The sequence below is a fragment of the Mustela lutreola genome, chromosome 5, assembly GCF_030435805.1.
Source record: "Mustela lutreola isolate mMusLut2 chromosome 5, mMusLut2.pri, whole genome shotgun sequence".
Lineage (NCBI taxonomy): Eukaryota > Metazoa > Chordata > Mammalia > Carnivora > Mustelidae > Mustela > Mustela lutreola.
Window position 1 is genome coordinate 54,822,792 of NC_081294.1, and position 26,535 is coordinate 54,849,326.

General features: G+C 36.1%; 1 pseudogene; it reads right to left on the reverse strand.

Moving 5' to 3' along the window:
* Window positions 1-4,629: 4,629 nt before the first annotated feature.
* LOC131831132 (large ribosomal subunit protein eL20-like) overlaps window positions 4,630-26,535 on the reverse strand; it is a 76,303-nt pseudogene continuing 54,397 nt past the window's right edge.

Consider the following 26,535-nt stretch of genomic DNA (forward strand, 5'->3'; position numbering starts at 1 on the left):
AGGGCATGCTAGAACATGATCTCAGGCCATAATTTTATTATGATGTGACTCTATGATGACTTACAGTAAAATGAAGGTAATGCAAATACTTATTTAGGTTAATGTTCATTAGCATATTCTTCCCAATATGAAGAATGATGACTATTTATCAAAATAAAGGGCCACCTGACTTAGTTTCCTGAAAGAAGTAAACAAAATTAAATATATCCTTGCATATATAGTTTCCTTAAGGTATAAAGCTATCTATATTTTTTACAAGAAAATAAACAACCATATCAAGAAATTTAAAGGATATTTGATTTTCCTACACCATGTCTATTCTAAAGTATGTAGATCTATATAATCAATACAAAACAAAATCAGGTTTCCTATCCATAACTGTATCAAGTAAAAGTAGTACTAAATCAGAAGGTCCTTGGGGATGCTGGGAAGAGATTATGGTCAACGTGATACATATGACGATCACTTTATGGGTCTGCAAGGAAGAACATCAAAAAGGCATCCACCCTCCAGAACACGTGCATGTGTTAATTAGAAACCCAGACACCTCTCAAGTGGGCAATTCCACAGAGTATGCACCAGGGTCAGGGGCAGCAGAAACTGATATTTTTAACATTGATTAATGATTTTTGTCAAGCAGAGTCATCCCTTGAAGGGTACTGTTCTAGGGCAGCTCCCAATGTGAGGAGACTCCACTTTCATGGACATTTTAATGATGTTCAGAAAAGAGAAGAGAGGTCAGCATTTCACCCAACCTTCACTCAAAAGTAGGGCTCCTACTGCCACCCTGCTTCTACCTGAGCAATAAGCCTCCCAAGAATTGCTAGAAAAACCAGATAACAGATAAATGATCAATATTCTTCTCATGTTTCATATAGCCTTCAACTCAGCATGCTTCTATCATTCAGAGTTTATTGAAAGTTAGCTGAAAATTACTGCATGTTTTTCTGCCATTTCAAACTATTGAACTTGGAAAGCACACAGCTTTTAAATTAAATTCAAGGGAGACTAGTTTTTGCATAAAAGAAAAAAATTCTAACAGGTGTAAGAAAATGGGATTTAGACTAGGAAGACAAGTGAATGTTTTATGAAATTTGAACTGACTCACAACAATCAGAATACAACCAGCAGTGGCTTAGGGATTAATCTTTAAAGAAGACTGGTGACTGTGTCATGCTGATACATGTATCTCCCAAGAATTGACTGGCTTGTGTTTGCTTAGTAAAGATTTCCTACAGGTTATCCCAGTTAAGCTTGATAGCTTGTTAACAAAGAGTTCCTGCCCAAGGGCACCTTATAGACATTTCACATTGTACTAAATACCATCATAAAATTTACGTGTAGGCAGAAAACAATCTGTTTATCAAACCTTGCTGAGTTTCCTACCTTAGGTGCATATTTGCAAACCCAACATGTGTTGGCTCATGTCTCAGACACCAAGACAATGCAGCAGGTGAAAATCAGACATTAATAAAAAGGGTGTAATTTTGCTGTAATTAGTATGAACTCCGAACAATTCTGTCACTTTGATAGACTGAGAATTATCAATTAGCATACAATGTAAAAAAATGCTTTGCTACTGGAGGTTTGTGTGGCAATGATTGTGTGAAAGAGAAAATACTGTACTATTACCCCACTTTAAAAACTGTTATTTCCAAATACATGTTTGCTTTATGTTTTTAAACGTTGTTAAACCAAACATGCCTAGCTTGTCCAAGATTATAAGATTATAATTGTGATTGTTTCTTTCTCTAAGGGAAGTTGGAGTCTTCAGTAGAGATTGGCAATACATGTTAATAGACATAGTTCCATAAGAATACATTATATACTCACACACTCTAAATGTATGGGTTAAATGACCTTCTATTACTTGCTTGAAATTTTAATTCATAAAAATTGGTCAATATTTAAAGAGACATCAGCATAGCAGTATGGTATTTTAAAGTTGGGAAAAGAGAAAATAGCAAAAATAGCAAAAGAAAATAGCAAAGATACCACTAGCTAAGACTAAAGCTGAGTTAATAATCAGGAGTGAGATTAGTTTTATAAGGTACCTTAAAAATAAACACAAAAACAAAAAGATACAACAATCACAAAACACTAATTTAAGGACAGATCATGAGGTGGATTTCAAAGAGAAGAACACTCACAAATAAAATAACAATAAAAAACACATTAGACATAATCTTAATTCTAGACTCTAGTCACCTCATTGCCATACACAAAAAATTTTTGATTTGCAAAATAAAACCTACATCCCTAATCCCAAAATTTAATCCATGGTTGTCACCACCACCACCACCACCACTAACATTATCACTATAATTATCACCACCCCCCACTGCTATTTCCTTCTCTTTCTCAACTACCTCCTCAAATATTTAAAAATATGTTATATGCCAACCAATTACTTAAGGACATAGAACTAATAAAAAATGAGTTTTGGCTACAATTTAAAGTCTATTTCTCCTAAGTTCTCAGCTCTTTATAAATGTTCTTAATTTACTAAAAAATATGCCTCTACAATTTCAAATGTGCTAAAAATGATTTTAATAAAAGGTTTTAAGCCATATGTAGAACAAAAAAGTTATTTCAGTTCCTAATTAAACATTGTTTAGATTTATATTTTTATCAAATTTAGCATTTAATACCCTTACTTTTGAGCACAAAAATAATTTTTTAAATTAAACTTTTTCCTTTGAGATATTTGTGGATTCATGTGTAATTGTAAGAAAAAAGACAGAGAGGCACCTGAGTGCCTCAGTTGGTTAAACATCTGATTTTAGCTCAGGTCAGGATCTCAGGGTTCTGGAAGGGAGCCTTGAGGCAGTCTCCAAGCTCAGTGGGGAGTCTGTTTTTCCCTCTCCCTCTGCTCCTCCCTCTGTCTCTCTCTCAAATAAATAAATAAATAAAATCTTTAAAAAATATATTTTATTTATTCGACACAACAGGAGAGAGAACAAGCAGGGGGAGCAGCAGAGGGTAAGGGAGAAGCAGACTCCCCACTGTGCACGGATCCCAAGGGGGCTCAATCCCAGAAAACCCTGGGATCATGACCTGACACAAAGGCAGATGCTTAAACAACTGAGCCACCCAGGAGCCCCTAAAATCTTTCTGTCTTTTTTATTTTTGCTATAGTGTATTCGGAGATCTTTATATACTCTAAAGTCCTCTGTTGGATAAATGATTTGCAAATATTTTCTCCCAGTCTGTTTCTTATCTCTCTCTCTCTCTCTGTGTGTGTGTGTGTGTAGAAGAGAGACTTGTTTTTTCATCCTTTTAATAGTTTTGAAGACATTCAGTTTATTTATTTTTCCTTGTATGGATCATGGTTTTGATGTCAAATCCAAGAACTCTCTCCCTAGGCCTAGATCCTAAAGATTTTCTGTTTTTTTTCTAAAAGTTTTAAAGTTCTCTATTTTTACATCTTAAGTCTGTGATCTATTTTAACTTCAAATTTTGTATAAGGTTGTTTGTTGGGTTGATTGATTGAGTTTACCTGAGATGTCTAAGTGTTCCAGCGCCATTTGTCAAAAAGGTTATCCTTCCTCTGTTGAATTGACTTTGCTCTTTTGTCCAAAATCAGTTGAGCTTATTTGTTTGTGTCTATTTCTGTTCTCTATTTTCTTCTTTTGATCCTTATGTCTATTCTTCTACCTATGCCATGTTATCTTGATTCATGTAACCGTACAGTAGACCTCAATATTAGATTGATTCCTCTGACACTATTCTTTTTTCCCCAATACCGTTTTATCTATTCTAAGGTTTATGCCTTTCAAGATAAATTTTAGAATGAGTTTGTCTATATCGACAGAACATCTTGCTGAGATTTTGATAGAAATTACATTAAACCTATAGATCAGTTTGGGTAGAATGGACCTCTTTGCTGTGTTGCATTTCAATACACAAAGATGGTACTTGTCTTTCTTTTCTTTTCTTTCTTTTTTTTTTTTTTTTTGACAGGTTTTTCTTTGATTTCTTTTATCAGCTTTTTATAAATTTTGTTATACAAATCCAATTTTGAAGAATAAAATGTCCCTCCCACCCCGGTAATTTTAATTGTATAAACAAGACAAAAATCCAAGCAGAATTAGTTTAGGGGGAAAAAGGTTAAAAAAAAAAAAGGCCAGGTAAAGCGTTGCTGAGCCTGCAGAAGAGGAGGAGGAGGAAGAAGTAGGGAGAGCCAATAATTCAGGTGTGGCGAAAGTGCAAGGAAGGGCCAGTATACACTGCGTGCTGAAAGTGCTGCTGTGTTTCTACGGCTAAGGAAGCTCAGTTTCTGTGCTCGGCTGGTGGCCAGACAGTTAAGGTGCAGGTGTAGGGAATTTAGGGCGAACCCTAGAACCCTGTCGGGCTACAGACCTGGGGAGTATCATGGATTTACCCCAATCTCCCACCTTCACCATCATACAAGTGAAGAATGTTTTAACTTTCCTGTCCAAAGTTCTCAGAATTTCTTTCACTTTCTGGAGGTCACCTGCTTTCATGGTGTGCAGGGTGGTGGCCAAAGACCAGAACAAGTCCGACATGCGAACCGCAGGCTCTGTTTTGCAGACACCAGGGATATCCATCAAGTCATCTCTGTGGCACCTGTGTCCCTGGGTTAGCATGGGGTCAGGAGGTCATCAGTTATGCTAGAGGTGCAGGAAGGACCGCAGACCTTTTTGAAGTGTGCTCCTGACGGTTGTGTTGAAGTACTGTTTCGCTGTGAATACCCCATTCTTTTGGAAGTTTTCCTTAGGACAAACAAGAGACTTAATGTTTCCAGAGATACGTGTGAAAACCAAGCTGTTCTTCCTAAAACAGTATGTAGAAGCTTCATTTTTATAAGATGTTAGAAAAACTATAGCACTCTGTCTTAAGTGTTGACTATTGTGTGTCTAGTGCCAATTAAATATTTAAACTTTGTTAGAAATCTGAAGGCATATATCAAATTATGTAAACAGTGGGAATTCAAACAGACTTGGGTTCTGGCTCCATATAGCTATTTTTGTTTTGGTTTGTTCTGTTTGATCCTGATCATTCTCAACTGTATATCATGAAGTTACATTTGCCGTGCAACTAGATAGAAATTATTTTGAAGCCTAGTTCTACTGCAGAGCTGATCAATGATTTTAGCTAATTTACCTCCTTTATTAATTTTCCCATATCTGATGTGGGAATAATGGCATCTGCTTCCTAGGAAGGAGAAATGATTGTAATGATTAAATGTAGTGCTTACAACATAAGCATTTGATCATTGGTAACTTACGACTTTCATAAGCTTGTATGAAGTGAAAAGGTATTCATACGATGGTACTAAGGTAGTGGTACAAAATGGAACAATCAGGATTTTGGAGTAGACATTTATAAGTATGGCATCATTTTAGAGGTTCTAGAAAGGTCTTTCACCCAAAATACCTCTCACAATCTTTGATCCATACAAAATTCTCTCATTAAGTTGAAGTTCTTTTTCTATTATTTTTTTTCTAAAATGCAAATACTCCTGGGTAAAATAAGACATCAACACTTTAGTAGATACAAACAACATTTTATAAGTTGCTCTAGCAAAGTAGTTTTTGTATGCAGCATTTTATCATATTAGAAGATATTTGTTCATGTTTTGAAGCATTTTGTAAGAAAATAAATATTTTGCTGTCAGCAGAAGTTATTGTCAGATACTAGACGGGAATGATCAGAACATTCCTGAATACTACCACTTAGCTACACAAAACTGGAGGGAACAATTCTCCCTTGTTTCTCCAGATTCTCTCAAGCATTATTAACTATTAGCTTTGCACTTTTAGTTGTGTGGTTCGAGAATAAGGATCAGCTACCCTCAAATCCTCTGCAAATAAGTTGTAAAAATCCAATCCCATAGCTAGCTTATACGCTTTAATAACAGATATATAGTCTAATGTTTTCTAAAAAATCCCCCAAATTATTCTGGAATCTGTGTCAGCTATTTCCTGCTTCTGGAACTATAATGCTTTAATGAATTTCAACTTAAAAAATGTAGATTTTGATGTTTTGGTTAGGAAATAAATCCAAGTAGCTTTAGGTTCTGAGCAGATGAATAAGAATGTTTAAGGACATGTATACGCTTAAAAATTTTTTTAAACTTTATTTGCATTTTGATAATGGGGCAAAGCAGACTTTTGGCTAAAATAATGGCAATAGAAGCTACACCCACTGCCAAGGGTGCTTACTTTGGCTTCTCTAAGGTTGAATTTAGCTCAGAGCATGAACAGGCAATTTTATGAGAGATAGAGTACCAAGTGCTAAATCAAATAAATATATAGGTAAATGCCTAATGAACCTCTGAAGCAGATGTGGACAATTTCATGCTAATTATTATATAAAATTATTAGAGAGTGCAAAAGAAAATCATATTAAGACATAGCACATGATATAGAAAATAGACAAAAGCAAAGCAAAAGAAGGCTTTGCCAAACGGTTTTGAACTGAACTTCGTTTTAAACATTTAGCATATGTATGTTCTGAATAGCTTCTTTCAAAAATACTTTTAAAGATAATTTAGACTTTAACTGAACTACATTTCCAATTGTTGTGGAGCCTCTTAGAGCCCTTATTTTGCTTTTTTTTTTTTTTTTTTAAATTCAGAGGAAACAAAAATTTTAAACTTTTTATAATGTCCATATGTTAGCATTAAATCTGGTACTGTAGAAAAAGAAACAGCCTTTATCTTTTAAAGGTTTCCACCTAGTGGCAAAGTTATTTTGAGCAAAATGTAGGACCTAAGTGATTAAAGCATATTGAAACAGTAACATTAGGCAAATGTTTCATCCTTAACCCTTTAGTGAAGTTGAGAACCATACATTACATACATTCAAGATGTTAAAAGCAAGTGACCCACTAAACGATGTCTTAGAATAAGGCCAGTTTTCTTCCTTTAGGTTTACTACATTGTCATAACTCGGGCGCCTGGGTGGCTCAGTGGGTTAAGCCGCTGCCTTCGGCTCAGGTCATGATCTCAGGGTCCTGGGATCGAGTCCCGCATCGGGTTCTCTGCTCAGCAGGGAGCCTGCTTCCTCCTCTCTCTCTGCCTGCCTCTCTGCCTACTTGTGATCTCTCTCTGTCAAATAAACAACTAAAAAAAAAAAACTTAAAAAAAAAAAAAAAGGATGTCATAACTCTAGGAAAACTGTGAGAAATTGTTGTAAGCTTCAGAGAAAGGTGCAGCATATGATGTAGTAATTTTCTTTAAGATTACAAATAAAATATATATGTGGTCAGATTATTCATAGTGAATAATATTGTCCTGCAAATGAGTGAGGTGATGAACTCTTACCATTAATTAATCATACAAATTTGGGGAAGACTGCCTTTCTAGTTCTCCATTTTATGCTCTGTAAAATGGTGGGGGGTTGAAATCATATTAGGGACTATATGCTAGTAGGCATGGGCCAATTTGGCTTTTTGTGTATTCTGTTTAATCTGTACATAGTAGAAGAGGAGGTTGAAGGTGAAGGGGGGAGTTGAAAGTATTTTAACTTTTAAATAGAACAGGCAGTCTGTTGAGTCCCTTTACACACTAGCTGTTTTACTTTTTATGTTACCCATTTTGGCTCCAAAACTGCTCCAGAAGTAGATAACTATCATTTCTTTTTTCCTAATGAATGAAGAAACCTAGGCTTATGGAAGTTAAATGATTAGCCTGAGGTCACATAGCCAAAAAACGGAGGGACAGAGATCCTGGTATACTGTAATCCAGAAGTCAAGGTCTTAACATATTTCAAACTAGGGATATGACATCTATATTTTACTTATTTTTAAAAAGATTTTATTTATTTGACAGAGAGAAAGAGAGAGAAAGAGCACAAGCAGGGGGAGTAGGAGAGGGAGAAGCAAACTCCCCCCTGAGCAGGGTGCCTGACATGGGGTTCGATCCCAGGACTCTGGGATCATGACCTAAGCCAAAGGCAAAGTCTTAACTGATTGAGCGATCCAGGTGACCCCAACATCTATATTTTATAGTTCATTAGTCATTTTTTACCTTGCCTCAGTATACCTCAGTTTTGAAGATGCATGCATGGAAACAAAGAGGCCATCTTTTATTTGTAATGTTTGTTATATTTTTGTGGCTACTGTGATTTATATAATTGAAACATATTTTGATAAAGATAAGAGCAAAGAATAAGGCAGAGAATTGATATAAATTTTTTCCCATTAGATCCTATCAGAACTTCCGCATAGATTTGTGTAACAAAATGTTACAAAGCACTTAAAATAGAATTTGAAATATCTCTAAAACAAGTTCAGCATTTGGGTGACATACTTTTATGAAACTGGTCCTGGGATTGTAAGGCTGATAACTTGTTTATCAGGGAGACCAAAGAGTTCCCTCAATCACATGACCAAATGTAAGAAATATGGACTTTGAATATTTACAATATTTAAATCTATCTCCTCTTCTAAATATGCATTTTAGCAACATATATGTTACATCAGCAAGGGAAAAGGACAGGAGAGTAACTTTTTGGATTCTTCCTGTGGACCGGCACATCTTAGATTCAGAAATCCAGTGATTAAAATGAAAAGATTACCACAGAAACTTGTATGTAATATGACTCATTCCAACAAATTGTACATTAATCATACTCAATATGTGTGATTCACATCAGCTCATCCTAAGGAAAGGGCAACATAGTGACTAAAATTTTCACATTGCTTTTCCAATAATATTTTACTGTGTGGTTTTCATGTGAAAATTGCTGAAGTCGGCCTTAAAATGCCAAAGAAATTCTAAGCATATTCAGGCACCTGAGCTCATTGTGCATTTGAAATTGCTCCATGCTCTGCTCTGAGTAAACTGACCACTGAGGTTAATAGTCATCAAGCTAGGGCTTTCTGACCTATTGGAAATTTAGATCTTAGCTTACTTTGTACTGCAGCATCCTCTGCTAGTCCTCCAAGGATTTACTGCAAACTGTACAAAGCAATTATGAGTTTGAGAAACGATGAAGCCAGAGAAAGCAAGATTAGCTTCCTAAAATTTGCCTTTTCTCTTTTTTTACTTTAGTCTTTCCCTTCACAATGAGCTAACAGAATGAGGTAGAGAAAATTCTCCCATAGTTTAGAAAGTTGAACCTCTTTCCTTGCTTAGGTGATAGCACTGACACTTCACACAGAGGGCTAATTTACATTTAATGCTCTGGAAATTAATTACAGAGAATAAAGATAATTGTAAAAGTACCCCCAATATGTACTTCCAAAAATAAACAAACAAACCACATCATGATTACTAAGCAGCCATCTAATGCTTAATTTTATGCACAGTGGGAAGGGCACCAGTAGTCTGGAAAAGGATGGAGGGGAGAGAGGAAAAAAATACTAATTTGAAATATGTAACAGCAGAGGCAGTTTTATGTGGTAATGACCTGCAGCTTTCCCAGCAGGAGTGGAAGTCCTCAAAGCCTTTTGCATGGAGTCCAAGGATGTGTTTACTGGAATTTGGGTCTAGCCAGTCAGCCAAATGACTTAAATGATGATTTGACCAACTTCAAGAATTTTTCCTGTGCCAGTGGGTGAATGTGCCAGTCATAAGCACATTGCTTTTTATTTTTTTAGCACATTGCTTTTGCTGCTGTTATGATGAATTGGTTGTGTGTCATGAAACAAATTCCTTTGACTAAATTATCCTTTTATATAGAAGACCGAGACTTGTTTACCTGGAGAGGAGTCACAATGTGATCAAATTTACATTTGATATTATTTTAGAAATTTGAGTGTAGAGCTCTATTTCTTTTAAGTGCTGCAGTTAACTTCAGTGGGGGCAAATAAAACCCTTTGTCATATGTTCCTACATGGTGCCTACCAAAGCATTTGTTGGAATTATGATAGAGGGCAAGAAGAAAGAGGAGCATGAGTAAATAATTTGTGTTCCTATGTCAGATAATCAATGAAGCTCCCGTTCCCTAAGTTCTATTTAAAATAAAAAACCTTCTCCCCTACATTCTCAGCTACAGACTAGGTAGCAGGAATCAATGGCTTATTCTTTCACAGGTTTGGAAGTCAGAAATTCAAAATTAGTATTGCTGGGATGAAATCAAAGTTGTGGAAGGGCCACCTTCCCACTGGAAGCCATAGCAGAGAATTTGTTTTCTCCTTTTCCGTTTTCCACTGATAGCCAGCATTCCTTTTCTTGTGGCTACATTGCTCCAGTTTCTGCCTTGATGGTCACATTTTCTTCTCTCTTATGTCTACAGTTTATCTCTACCTCTCTCTTATAAGAATACTTGGGATTGCATTTAAGGACCATTCTGGAAATTCCAAAATAATTTCTCCATGGTCACATCGGTCACATGGTCACATTGTCTTCTCTCTTATGTCTCCAGTTTATCTCTGCCTCTCCCTTATAAGAACACTTGTGATTGCATTTAAGGACCATTCTGGAAATTCCCAAATAATTTCTTTATTCAAAGATCCTTAATTTAATCACATCTCCAAAGTCCCCCCCCCCCCTTTTTTTTTTTTGCTATAAAAGGTAACACTGACACCAGGGATTAGGACATGAACACCTTTTGGGTGAGGACATTATTTAGCCTACCATGGTCTACCACCTGGTCTACAAAGATTCAGATCCATCCCACATGCACAATATAGCTGTCCCATTCCAATATCCTGAGAAGTCTCAACTCATGAGAGTATTATCTCAAGTGTAAAATCTCATCTAAATATTATGAACTCAAAGTCTTAAATTGCATTATCTAAATAATCTAACTTAGAAATGAGTTAGAGTCTGGGTATGATCCAGTCTAGGACAGAATTCCTCTCAATTTCTAGATCTGTGAAACTAGGAAACAAGTTATCTGTTTCTAAAGTACAGTGCTTGGACAGGCCAAGGATTAACAGCTATCTACATTCCTAATCCAAAAGGGGGAAAACAGAAGGGAAAAAGGAGTTACTAGCCCCAAAGCAATTTCAGGATCTAGTCAGTGTTCATTAGATTCCAAGTGCTGGGAATAATCATCTGTGGTTTGAGGCTTTGCCTTGTGGCTCATGACTCTGGCCTCTGTATACACAGATCTGGTCTTTACTCTTATACCCATGACTCTGGCATGTTGACCTATGGCACTCTACTGGGAATTATATATCCTTCATTGTATCCTCTCTTTGTCCCTTACAGGCAAAGATGGCAGTATTTCTACTGGTAAATATTTCTCAATTCTTGTAGATCTCCAGGATCCCCTTTGTCACAGGGATTTATGGCAATAGACAAGAGTCCTCTATACCTGTTTTCTGGATAATCCCATCTTTATTTGTGGCTTCTGCTGAGATGGTTGAGTGGGTCCATGAGTCACATGCTTATGCTCTTTAAGAGCCCTCTGTGAGAGAGTACTCTTAACTTTTGATTGTTTGGGCACAATGGCCAGTGGTTGTCTAGCCATACCCATAGCTTTATATTCAGAGTTCATTTTCCTCACAGTAAGTCCCATAATTTTAGAATTTTTTGTAATGTAAAGAGCCTGAGAATTTCCCAAATCATGAAGTCCTGGTTTATTTTTGCTTACTACTTTCTTCCCTGAGTTTTCCTTTTTCCTCTGACATTTGCTATAAGCAATAAGAAGAAATAAAGCTGCACTTAAACCCTTACCTAGGAAATCTCAGTGAAATATTCAAGTTCATTGCTTATAAGTTCTGCTTTCAATATGGTAGGTCATATTTCTGCTAGACTTTCTGATGCTATGTAATAAGGATCACCTTTCCTGCAATTTTCAATAACACGTGCCTAATTTCTTTCTGAGCCTTTACTAGACGTGCTTAAGCATCCGGAATTTTATCACCAGTTAGTTCAAAGAAATCTAAGTTTTTCTATCATGCATCTCAAAATTATTCCAACCTTTACCCATTACTCAATCTCAAAGGCACTTCCATATTTTCAGGAATTTGTTACAGCAGCACCCTACTCTCAGTATCAAAATCTGTTTTAGTTTCCTGTGGCTGATATAACCAATTATAACAAATTCAATGACTTAAAGCAACAGGAATTTATTCTCTCACAGTTCTGAAGGCCAGAAATCAGGAATTATTATCGCTGGACTGAAATCCAGTTGTCAGCATGACCACAGTCCCTCTGGGGGCTCTAGGAGTGAATCTATCCCTTCTTTCAACTTCTGGTGACTACTGACATTCCTTGGTTGTGGCCACATTACTCTTCAACGCCAAAATTTTAAAATCTCTGTTAGCTCCATCTTTACATCACCTCCTTTCTGTGTACGTATAATCTCCCTCTGCCTCTACCCCTTGACAAGGACATACATGATTTAAAATCCACGTGGATAATCCAGAATAATCTCTGCTCCTCATCACAAAAAGTTTTTTAAAAGATTTATTTATTTATTTGAAATGGAGAGGGCACAAGCAGGAGAGGCAGAGGGAGAGAGAGAGAGAGAGAGAGAGAATCCCTAAGAGAACTCTTTGCTGAGTGTGGAGCCCGATGCAGTCCTCCATCCCAGGACCCTGAGATCATGACCTGAGCCAAAACCAAGAGTCAGGTGCTTACTCGACTCTTTTGAGTGCCCCAACCCACAAAATTCTTAATAAAACCACATCTGCAAACACCTGTTTCCCTATAAGGTAACATTTATAAATTCCTACTTAGGTTCTGCTGTATTATTGAAATCATAGTGTCTGACTTTGAACATAGAATTACTCAACAGTCACTTTTATTTCTACTTGGAAATGAGTACTTGATTTACACTTACTTTTCCATACCCACTTTTTCCTGAGCTTTTCCTATCTTCATAAATGACATTGTCAGGTGGGTAAGCCAAAAATTTAGGAGTTGTTGTGAAGTTCTGTCCTATTATATTTAGTCCATCAATAAGACTGATTGACTAGGACCAAGATACTTTCTTCTCTCTTTTTCCAGTGCTACCATCCTGATCCAAGCTATTGCTATTTATTGCTGTTTATTTCTCTGGACATTAGCAGTAACTTCTTAAACTATCTCTCAGCTTTCATTCTAATCTCACAATCTACTCTTCCAACAGTGATCAGAGTATAATCTTACAAATTTGGTGAGCTAATGTCAGTCCCCTGGTTAATACCATTCACTGGTTTCCCATCCATTCTTGGAGTAAAGCTCAGATGTCATACCTTTACTTAACATGCATCATGTAATCTGTAGTCTAATAGATTAATTTTCTCTTTCAAAAAAATGGGCCTCTTTCTTAACATACAATAAATTAAAATGGCCACTTCTATTCTTAAGGAAAAGAAAATATTTGTTAAAATGGGAACTTTTTGTACTTAAATAATGTCATTTAATTATATATTTAACCTTGCTTTATAAATAGTATCTTCAGGTACTTTTGAAAGATATTTAGAAATATGTGGTTTCAATTAAAATTAGATGAACTTTATGTTTGTCACTTAGTCTGTGGTGGGTATTTTACTAGTATGAGGTCTGAACCTACAACTACCTTATTAATTATCGCTTGATAAATGTGTTAAAGTTTTCACTGTAAGGCCAAAAATCAGCAGTGATTTATAGAATGCTTGCAGTGAGCCCAAATACATACACATAGTAAGTTGGAAGAATATATATTTCTCCCTGACCTGTAAAAATGTCTCCTTTTTCTATTTTGTCATTTAGTGCCTCAAAATTAAAGGAACCTTGTGAAAGAAATTATACTACTCCAAAGTCAGGATGTTGGTGCAAAAGAACACACACAAAAAACTGAGTTATCAACATTTTTAGTCATAGCTGAAAAAAATGGAAAATTAAAACATTATACCTTTTGCTTGCCATGTTGATAATTATAAATGTTAATACCTTTATTTTATTATTTTAATTTAATTTAATTTAATTTAATTTTATTTCCAGTACAGGTAACATACAGTGTTATAATAGTTTCAGGTGTACAATATAGCAATTGAACACATCTGTGCAATCCCTGGTGCTCATCACAAATGTGGTCCTTAATTTCTATTGCCTATTTCACTCATCCCCCCTCCCCCACTCACCTCCCCTCTGGTAACCATCAGTTTGTTCTCTATAGTTGAGTCTGTTTCTTGGTTTGTCTCTCTCTTTTTTTAATTCCTTTTTGCTCATTTGTTTTGTTTCTTAAATTCCACATCTGAGTGAAATCATATGGTATTTGTCTTTCTCTGACTGACTTGTTCTCTTAACAGTATACTTTCTAACTCCATCAATATTGCTGCTAATGGCATGATTTCATTCTTTTTTATGGCTAAGTGGTATTCCATTGTGTTTGCTGAGTAATTTTATGGCTGAGTAATATTCCATTGTGTGTGTGTTTGTGTGTTTGTGTGTGTTTACACTACGTCTTCTCTTATTTATTTATTAATGGACACTTGGGTTGCTTCTGTAATTTTGTTATTATAAATAATGCTGCTATAAACATAAGGGTGCATATGTCTCTTTGAATTAGTTATTGTTTTTGTATTTTTGGGTAAATACGCTGTAGTGTAATATTGGATCATAGGGGTAGTTCTATTTTTTAGCTCTTTTAAAGTAATATTTTTTATTTACTTATATGATAGAGAGATCAAGGGAAGGAGCAGAGGGAGGGGGACAAGCAGACTCTGCATTGAGCGTGGAGCCAATGCTGGGCTCAATCTCAGGACCCTGAGATTATGACCCAAGCTAAAATCAAGAGTTGGACACTTAACCAACTGAGCCATCCAGGCACCCCACTATGTTTAACTTTTGAGGAACTTCCATACTTTTTCCACAGTGGCTGTACCAGTTTGCTTTTAATACCTACTGTTAACAAAAGTATAGAAAATGCAATAATTCAGATACAGTGTACTTGTACATTGTGCTTATACTTGCTCAACCATATTAGAGTTATTTGACAAAAATCATTGCTATCCAACTCTTTATATATTTGAATATAGCTCTTCCCTTTAACTTAATAAAATAATCAGATATGTGCAGGATAAAATATGTAAGGATATTCATTATATCATTATTTACAAAAATGAAAATACAAAAAATCTGAAAGCTTATCTAAGAATTTAGAGAATTGAATGATTAAATTATGTTACATTTATATGCTGAAATACCATGTAGCTATTTAAAATCATGATTTAGAAAAACATCCTATGACATGAACAAATCTTCAGGATATATAATCAGAGCAGTTACGTGCTTTATGATACTGGTTTTGTGAGACATCCACACATAAAAAGATCTCTTACCTGTTATCCCAATCAGTGATGCAGAATCAATATTCTTACAATTCCATGAAATTATATGCATACTCACACATAAGTGCTCTGTAATGAGCTATTATCTTTGTCAATAGAATATAACAACAATATAAAACACATTTAAATTAGACTTAAAAAATTGTAAATTGAGCCTTTCATCAAGGGGTGCTTTGAGGTGTCTAGGGGATATAAAGGCTAAAGATAAAGAATTCCTTAATTTCAAGGGTACTGATAGCGTCATACTGAATATGATACTAGTATTCATTCTGTGGAGGGCGTACTTTGGTAAAACCAACCAAATTCATGTGTTTAGGGAAATATTACTATTATAAATGTGAATACCTATTTTGTACCATAAAAATCTTATATGAGTATTAGATTTTAATAATTTATACTAAAAGATTCATTAAAATAAACTAATCTTTAAAAGGAGTCTGTTCTTGCTAAAAGAATCAGAGAAGAAATTATAGTAGACTCCAGATTCTGAGCACTTTTCTTACCATCTTTTTCATAATTATAATATCTTCATTCTTAAAAGGAACTTATATGGGGCACCTGGGTGGCTCAGTGGGTTGAGCCTCTGCCTTTGGCTCGGGTCATGATCTTGGGGTCCTGGGATCAAGTCCCGCATCGGGTTCTGTGCTCAGCGGGGAGCCTGCTTCCTCCTCTCTCTCTCTGCCTGCCTCTCTATCTACTTGTGATCTTTGTCTGTCAAATAAATAAATAAAATTTTTTTTTTAAAAAAAGGAACTTATACATCTGTCACATCTTATAAGTAATCCAAAAATTGTCTTCTTTCTGTGCACTCAATCATATTCTATTCCTTTCTTTGCTGTTTCTTTTTCTCAGAGCCAGAGTTATTGTTATCACCAGCTACGTAGGACTGTCAACTAATAAAAACCAAGTCATGTGCTTTCTAGCTCTCTGCACTTCTTCAGGGATGTTCTATGAAAAGAGTTTACATCAAATCCAAGAGAAATGGGGAGGAGTTGCTACTGCCTCAAAATTTGCTTAAACACTTTCATATAGAGTGTTACACAATGTGTATAGGTATTAACTATCCTAATTGCACATTTGTTTACCATAAAGCATTGGTTTTACCATAACAACTAAAACCCCAAAATGCAATCTAAATGATAATGAATACTTATACATAGTCACATGCATTTTTTCAGCTTGCTCAAATATGGGTAAGAGATTATAGATCAATGTAGTAGTTAGATATAGCATAAACAGTTTCATAAGGACTCTGGAATCTAGGTTAGACTGTGTCTTTGAAGGCCTGCTTAAGCTTTGCTAACATTCTGTTATTCCAGCATTTCTTTGTGCTTGGAAGTCAATTGCAGAGGTGTCTTGTAGGTCTTCTACATTTTTGTGTCTTTCTTATCTAGGGACTTCCATTTTGATAAATGGTATTTACAAATTAGTCCCCTTCATTCAGTGGAGTTTATAGCTCTGTTAAAACAGGGAAAATTTTCTTCATCTTTGTATGCCTAGAATCAAGCAAAGTACCTGACACATAATAGATTATAGATACAATGAATGTTAAAAGGAATGAATACAATGATACTGATATTTTGAAAATGTTATAGAAATTCAAAATTGTAGAATTTCAACAATGATTTCCCAAAATTGGCCACTTACTTACTTTTGAGAGTAATTCAGGTTTAATATAAGGTTTTCATGAAATTTATTTTAAAAATAATGATAAAAGAAATCATCTAATATTATAAAGACTGTTATGGAGATTAAAAATACTTCTGGAAGGAGAGGTGTCAAGATGGCAGAGAAGTAGCAGGCTGAGACTACTTCAGCTAGCAGATCAGCTAGATAGCTTATCTAAAGATTGCAAACACCTGCAAATTCATCAGCAGATCGAAGAGAAGAAGAACAGCAATTCTGGAAACAGAAAAACAACCACTTTCTGAAAGATAGGACTGGTGGAGAAGTGAATCCAAAGCAACAGGAAGATAGACCCCGGGGGGAGGGGCCGGCTCCCGGCAAGCGGCGGATCAACGGAGCACAAAATCAGGACTTTTAAAAGTCTGTTCCGCTGAGGGACATTGCTCCAGAGGCTAAACCGGGGCAAAGCCCATGCGGGGTCAGTGTGGCCTCAGGTCCTGCAGGATAACAGAAGGATCAGGGGTGTCTGAGTGTCGCAGAGCTTGCGGGTATTGGAACAGGAAAACCCGCTACAGAGACAGAGCAGACAGTAAGATCACAGCTCGGGGGTACTTTGAACCCGTCGCAGTCTTGGTGAGCTCGGAGCGTGGCCGGAGGTGAGGCAGACGGGAGTAACTGGGCGCTGTTCTCTGAGGGTGCACTGAGGAGTGGGGCCCCGGGCTCTCGGCTCCTCCGGGCCGGAGACCAGGAGGCCGCCATCTGTATTCCCCTTCTCCGGAACTCTACAGAAAGCACTCAGGGAACAAAAGCTCCTGAAAGCAAACCCAAGCGGATTACTCAGCCCCTGGTAAGGGCAGAGCAATTCTGCCTGGGGCAAAGACACTTGAGAATCACTACACCAGGCCCCTCCCCCAGAAGATCAACAAGAAATCCCGCCAAGACCAAGTTCACCTACCAAGGAGTGCAGTTTCAATACCAAGGAGAGCAGCAGAATTTCAGAGGAGGAGAAAGCAAAGCATGGAACTCATGGCTTTCTCCCTGTGAATTTTTTAGTCTTGCAGTTAATTTAATTTTTTTCTTTTTCATTTTTTTCTCTTCTTCTGAAAAATTTTTTTTTAACTTTTACCCTTTTCTTTTTAACATTTTTAACTAGTTTATCTAATATATATATTTTTTCTTTTTTATATTTATCTTTATTCGTTTTCTTTTTTTAAATTCTTTTCTTTTCTTTTTTTTTCTTTCTTTCTTTTTGAACCTCTTTTTATCCCCTTTCTCCCCCCTCACGATTTGGGATCTCTTCTGATTTGGTTAAAGCATATTTTCCTGGGGTTGTTGCCACCCTTTTAGTATTTTACTTGCTCCTTCATATACTCTTATCTGGACAAAATGACAAGGCGGAAAAATTCACCACAAAAAAAAGAGGAAGAGGCAGTACTGAAGGCTAGGGACTTAATCAATACAGACATTGGTAATATGTCAGATCTAGAGTTCAGAATGACAATTCTCAAGGTTCTAGCTGGGCTCAAAAAAGGCATGGAAGATATTAGAGAAACCCTCTCGGGAGATATAAAAGCCCTTTCTGGAGAAATAAAAGAACTAAAATCTAACCAAGTTGAAATAAGAAAAGCTATTAATGAGATGCAATAAAAAAAATGGAGGCTCTAATTGCTAGGATAAATGAGGCAGAAGAAAGAATTACTGATATAGAAGACCAAATGAGAGAGAATAAAGAAGCTGAGCAAAAGAGGGACAAACAGCTACTGGACCACGAGGGGAGAATTCGAGAGATAAGTGACACCATAAAACGAAACAACATTAGAAATATTGGGACTCCAGAAGAAGAAAGAGAGAGGGGAGCAGAAGGTATACTGGAGAGAATTATTGGAGAAAATTTCCCTAATATGGCAAAGGGAACGAGCATCAAAATTCAGGAGGTTCAGAGAATGCCCCTCAAAATCACTAAGAATAGGCCCATACCCCGTCACCTAATAGTACAATTTACAAGTCTCAGTGACAAAGAGAAAATCCTGAAAGCAGCCTGGGAGAAGAAGTCTGTAAAATACAATGGTAAAAATATTAGATTGGCAGCTGACTTATCCATAGAGACCTGGCAGGCCAGAAAGAGCTGGCATGATATATTCAGAGCACTAAACGAGAAAAACATGCAGCCAAGAATACTATATCCAGCTAGGCTATCGTTGAAAATAGAAGGAGAGATAAAAAGCTTCCAGGACAAACAAAAACTGAAAGAATTTGCAAACACCAAACCAGTTCTACAGGAAATATTGAAAGGGGTGCTCTAAGCAAAGAGAGAGCCTACAAGTGGTAGATCAGTAAGGAACAGAGACAATATACAGTAATAGTCACCTTACAGGCAATACAATGGCACTAAATTCATATCTCTCAATAGTTACCCTGAATATTAATGGGCTAAATGCCCCAAACAAAAGACACAGAGTATCAGAATAGATAAAAAAACAAAACCCATCTATATCTTGCCTCCAAGAAACTCATTTTAAGCCCGAAGACACCTCCAGATTTAAAGTGAGGGGGTGGAAAAGAATTTACCATGCTAATGGACATCAGAAGAAAGCAGGAGTGGCAATACTTATATCAGATCAATTAGATTTTAAGCGAAAGACTATAATAAGAGATGAGGAAGGACACTATATCATACTCAAAGGGTCTGTCCAACAAGAAGATCTAACAATTTTAAATATCTATGCCCCCAATGTGGGAGCAGCCAATTATATAAACCAATTAATAACAAAATCAAAGAAACACATCAACAATAATACAATAATAGTAGGGAACTTTAACCCTCCTTTCACTGAAATGGACAGATCATCCAAGCAAAAGATCAGCAAGGAAATAAAGGCCTTAAACGACACACTGGACCAGATGGACATCACAGATATTTTCAGAACATTTCATCCCAAAGCAACAGAATACACATTCTTCTCTAGTGCACATGGAACATTCTCCAGAATAGATCACATCCTCGGTCCTAAATCAGGACTCAACCGGTATCAAAAGATTGGGATCATTCCCTGCATATTTTCAGACCACAATGCTCTGAAGCTAGAACTCAACCACAAGAGGAAGTTTGAAAAGAACCAAAATACATGGAGACTAAACAGCATCCTTCTAAAGAATGAATGGGTCAACCGGGAAATTAAAGATGAATTGAAAAAAATCATGGAAACAAATGATAATGAAAATACAACAGTTCAAAATCTGTGGGACACAAAAAAGGCAGTCCTAAGAGGAAAATATATAGTGGTACAAGATTTTCTCAAGAAACAAGAAAGGTCTCAGGTACACTACCTAACCCTACACCTAAAGGAGCTGGAGAAAGAACAAGAAAGAAACCCTAAGCCCAGCAGGAGAAGAGAAATCATAACGATCAGAGCAGAAATCAATGAAATAGAAACCACAAAAACAATAGAGCAAATCAATGAAACTAGGAGCTGGTTCTTTGAAAGAATTAATAAAATTGATAAGCCCCTGGCCAGACTTATCAAAAAGAAAAGATAAAGAACCCAAATAAATAAAATCATGAATGAAAGATGAGAGATCACAACTAACACCAAAGAAATACAAACTATTATAAGAACATACTATGAGCAACTCTACGCCAACAAATTTGAAATCTGGAAGAAATGGATGCATTCCTAGAAACATATAAACTACCACAACTGAACCAGGAAGAAATAGAAAGCCTGAACAGACCCATAACCAGTAAGGAGATGGAAACAGTCATAAAAATCTCCAAACAAACAAAAGCCCATGGCCAGATGGCTTCCCGGGGGAATTCTACCAAACATTTAAAGAAGAACTAATTCCTATTCTCCTGAAACTGTTCCAAAAAATAGAAATGGAAGGAAAACTTCCAAACTCATTTTATGAGGCCAGCATCACCTTGATCCCAAAACCAGACAAGGATCCCATCAAAAAAGAGAGCTATAGACCAATATCCTTGATGAACACAGATGCAAAAATTCTCACCAAAATACTAGCCAATAGGATTCAACAGTACATTAAAAGGATTATTCACCACGACCAAGTGGGATTTATTCCAGGGCTGCAAGGTTGGTTCAACATCGGCAAATCAGTCAATGTGATAACAACACATCAATAAAAGAAAGGACAAGAACCATATGATACTCTCAATAGATGCTGAAAAAGCATTTGACAAAGTACAGCATCCCTTCCTGATCAAAACTCTTCAAAGTGTAGGGATAGAGGGCACATACCTCAATATCATAAAAGCCATCTATGAAAAACCCACTGCAAATATCATTCTTAATGGAGAAAAACTAAAAGCTTTTCCGCTAAGGTCAGGAACACGGCAGGGATGTCCATTATCACCACTGCTATTCAACATAGTACTAGAAGTCCTAGCCTCAGCAATCAGAAAATAAAAGGAAATTAAAGGCATCCAAATCGGCAAAGAAGAAGTCAAATTATCACTCTTCACAGATGATATGATACTATATGTGGAAAATCCAAAAGACTCCACTCCAAAACTGCTAGAACTTGTACAGGAATTCAGTAAAGTGTTAGGATATAAAATCAATGCACAGAAATCGGTTGCATTTCGCTACACCAACAAGACAAAAGAAAGAGATATTAAGGAGTCAATCCCATTTACATTGTACCCCAAACCATAAGATAACTAGGAATAAACCTAACCAAAGAGGCACAGAATCTATACTCAGAAAACTATAAAGTACTCATGAAAGAAATTGAGGAAGACACAAAGAAATGGAAAACTGTTCCATGCTCCTGGATTGGAAGAATAAATATTGTGAAAATGTCTATGCTACCTAAAGCAATCTACGAATTTAATGCAATTCCTATCAAAGTACCATCCATCTTTTTCAAAGAAATGGAACAAATAATTCTAAAATTTATATGGAACCAGAAAAGACCTTGAATAGCCAAAGGGATATTGAAAAAGAAAGCCAACGTTGGTGGTATCACAATTCCGGACTTCAAGCTCTATTACAAAGCTGTCATCATCAAGACAGCATGGTACTGGCAGAAAAACAGACACATAGATCAATGGAACAGAATAGAGAGCCCAGAAATAGACCCTCAACTCTATGGTCAACTAATCTTCGACAAAGCAGGAAAGAATGTCCAATGGAAAAAAGACAGCCTCTTCAGTAAATGGTGTTGGGAAAATTGGATAGCCACATGCAGAAAAATGAAATTGGACCATTTCCTTACACCACACACGAAAATAGACTCAAAATGGATGAAGGACCTCAATGTGCGAAAGGAATCCATCAAAATCCTTGAGGAGAACACAGGCAGCAACCTCTTCGACCTCAGCCATAGCAACATCTTCCTAGGAACAACACCAAAGGCAAGGGAAGCAAGGGCAAAAATTAACTATTGGGATTTCATCAAGATCAAAAGCTTTTGCACAGCAAAGGAAACAGTTAACAAAATCAAAAGAGAACTGACAGAATGGGAGAAGATATTTGCAAACGACATATCAGATAAAGGACTAGTGTCCAAAATTTATAAAGAACTTAGCAAACTCAACACGCAAAGAACAAATAATCCAATCAAGAAATGGACAGAGGACATGAACAGCCATTTCTACAAAGAAGACATCCAGATGGCCAACAGACACATGAAAAAGTGCTCCATATCACTTGGCATCAGGGAAATACAAATCAAAACCACAATGAGATATCACCTCACACCAGTCAGAATGGCTAAAATCAACCAGTCAGGAAAGGACAGGTGCTGGCGAGGATGCAGAGAAAGGGAACCCTCCTACACTGTTGGTGGGAATGCAAGCTGGTGCAACCACTCTGGAAAACAGCATGGAGGTTCCTCAAAATGTTGAAAATAGAACTGCCCTATGACCCAGCAATTGCACTACTGGGTATTTACCCTAAAGATACAAACGTAGTGATCCAAAGGGGCACGTGCACCCGAATGTTTATAGCAGCAATGTCCACAATAGCTAAACTATGGAAAGAACCTAGATGTCCATCAACAGATGAATGGATAAAGAAGATGTGGTATATGTACACAATGGAATGCAGCCATCAAAAGAAATGAAATCTTGCCATTTGCGACAACATGGATGGAACTAGAGCGTATCATGCTTAGCGAAATAAGTCAAGCAGAGAAAGATAATTATCATATGATCTCCTTGATATGAGGAAGTGTTGATGCAACATGGAGGCTTAAGTAGGTAGGAGAAGAATCAATGAAACAAGATGGGATTGGGAGGGAGACAAACCATAAGTGACTCTTAATCTTACAAAAGAAACTGAGGGTTGCTGGGGGGAGGGGGATTGGGAGAAGGAGGGTGGGGTTATCGACATTGGGGAGGGTATGTGCTTTGGTGAGTGCTGTGAAGTGTGTAAACCTGGCGATTCCCAGACCTGTACCCCCGGGTATAAAAATATATGTTTATAAAAAATAAAAAAATTTAAAAATAAAAAAAAATACTTCTGGAAATTATAGGATACATTTACATATTCACTGAAAGCAGATAGAATAAAAAGAAATTGATTAAGTGAGCTCTGCTTCAGTTTACCTTCTGCAAGAAGTGACTTGACAAAAATACCCATTTTGTATGTCTGAGGATGTATTGATTGCAGAAGGAAGGTAATTAGTATTTTGACTTATATGCAAGGTAAATATTTAAAAAAGCACAACTGCATGTATCCATTGGTATCCTAGTTCAAGAACAGAATGGATTGCATAACAAGGGAGAATATGTGAGCATGAATGTGGGGAGGGCTTATGTGGATATATACACATGGAGAAATGTGTGAGAATGTGTGTGTGTGTGTGTGCGCACATATGTACTCCTTGTGTTGGAAATGCATCAGGACGAAATGCCCAACAATTCTAAGATAAAAATAAATAAATAATGTAATGAGTATAATTACTTTACTTACCTTTTCTTGGGAATACATTTGGGAGAATGGAAAAATGTTTGCTCTCACTTATGCTTAAACAATTCAAACCTTCCCCCTTCTCTAGGTAATATGGTGTTTTTGCTTATTTGTGAGCATGTGGCCTTCTTTTCTAGAAGACAACCCAAACAAACAGATCCGTATTCAATCTGTTGCAGGCTTTTTAATATAAATAGAAGAACTTTTTAAAAATTTGTCCTACCACTGTTGGTAAATTGTGTAGCTACTTTTCTCCTCTATTTTCATTGGGGTATAATTTGGGGGACTACTATGTGGGCAACTAAAAAGCTACACAGATGTGGAAATTTCTCTCAGTCATTAACTGTGAAATATAACCGACAATTAATGTCTATCATCAAATTAGGAGATAATGTTAGTTTTCACACTTGAGTTCTCAGTTTAATGCTTTAACTATCCTTATTAGGGGCTCTTAGCACATCGAAAGAGAGATCAGCAAAACAAATGATTAGCTCTCTGGTCAATTTGCTAGACTCCAATGGTAGTTTAATTTGGTAGCAGTGCATTTCTAATAAATGTAATCCTCATTTATTTAATGAACCTAATTTTAGCATAAATACAAAGTATGAAGGTAGGTAATGTATATTATAATTTGATGCCTAACTTTTTATACACACAAATGCCCATAGTTACATATAAATATATGTTATTTTCAATTGCATAAAAACTGTAAAAAGGATCACTTTATAATTCAAGCTAAATTGCCATAGTCATTATTTTGGTTTCCAAACCCTCTTTTTGGCAAATTTTATCAATCAAGCAAAAGGAAATATAGTATATGTCTTCCTTTAAAAGCCCTACAAAAGGTTAATCTCTGGATTTTCTTTTGGCCTTCAACAAAACATAAAGAGGAAGGTTAAATGCCTATTGCTTACAAATGCCTAGAGAGGTCATTGAATGAATACAGTTAACTGTTTTATTTTTCCTAATTGGTATATGCCATGTTTAACCAACAGAAATTGCATCTTTCTACACAAAAGAAAAGCTTCTCTTATCTCAAAAGTTGGGTTTTATTTAAGTCAGTAAATTGTACATAATATTAAACAATGAATTTCCTTTCCAATTAATTTGTCTATTCTAATCGATATGAGGGGAACTAACTCCTTTAACACTTCAGGCAGATGCTTAGAATGTCTTTGGGGAATTGACCACTTCATTGCAGTTAAAAAGTGTATTATTTGGAGGCATAAATGGATACCAGATCTCCTTTTATGTTTTGGACCTTGGTACTAAATTGTAGTGGGCCACACACTGTTAGCCTTAATAGGATTAGCTTGGATATTAACAAAAGAACAATTAACACCTGCTGATATGATCACAGATGGTATCAAAGAGTAAGAGAAACTCAATTTTACAGGGACGCTCATCTAAGGTTTTTTATTGGGAGTGCTGGTACAAAAATGGCTACAAAATTCAGGGACAGTATTCTATGTAACTGTCAGGGACATACTATGAAAGTTGTATGAAACCGAAGTCTTTCTTTAGCTTGCTTAATTCTGAGGAACGGGTCTGTCAGCGACTAGCTCTTTGACTCTGGGTATATTTCATTTCTTTGATTGTAGGTTTGTTTACCTATAAAATTGAAACAGTACTGGCCCCCAGTTTCTGGGATTGTTGTGAGGATTAAATGAGATAATCCAGGTAAAGGGCATAATCCTGTTTCTTATGTATAAATGTGAGTCCTTATTGTTCTCATTTTTATATTGTATCTAATAATTTATAGACTTCACAAAGCTTTACAATTTTGAACTTAGTCAAAAACAATTTTTGATTTTGAGGGGTACCATTTGCCCTATTTCCAAAGAATGTTTATAATTTTAATCATGAAGTGATAGTAAATTTTATCACATGCCTTTTCAACTTTAGAGTTGAAAAACTTTAGAGGGTTCCCCACCCCTTCTATTAGTGTAATGTACTTCATTAACAGCTTAGACATTTTGGAATAATTTTGTAGTTAAGTATTGTTTTTATATATTGTTATTTCAATTTGCTAGTAGTTTCTTTGCTTCCATTTTCAAATTATATTAATTTCTTGTGATTATAGTATCTCTGTTTAGATTGTGTGTCAGAGTCCTGATAGCATTACAGAATGAGTTGGGGATATTTAGGGGCTTTCCTGTGTTCTGAGTCATTTAAATAGTTGTTATATATTTCTTGAAATTATAAAATTTCACACTTGTGTTTGTGAGCAAAGGGCAGGGAGTGGAAGGGAAAAATGATTAACTTTTTCCATTTATCTTTGGTTATTTATATATGCAATTATAAGTCTACTTTAGTAATTAACATTCTTTTAGGAAAAGCCCAGACATATAAGAATTCTAGAAGAGCCAAAGAGTTACCAGAACAAAGTAGAATCTTTAAGTTTCACAAAGGAATTTCACATGTATTTACTAGCCTTACATCTTACTGGATCATCCAAATTTCATAGTAAACAGGAAACAGAAATTTAGACAATTTAGACAAGAAACAGAAATTTATAGAAAATTTAGATTCGAATTCAAATGACTAGTACCACCTCACACACATTTAAAAAGAAAAAAATAAAGAAAGAAAAAATGAAAAGGAAAGAAGAGAAGAAAAGAGGAAAGAAAAAAAAAGAAAACAACAGAAAATAGCAAGTGTTGGTGAAGATGTAGAGAAATTGGAACATTCATGTATGGTTAGTGGGAATATAGGATTTTGGAACCATTGTGGCTGATGATTCCCTAAAAAGTTAAAAATAGAGTTATCATATGATTCAGCAACTCCACTTCTGGTT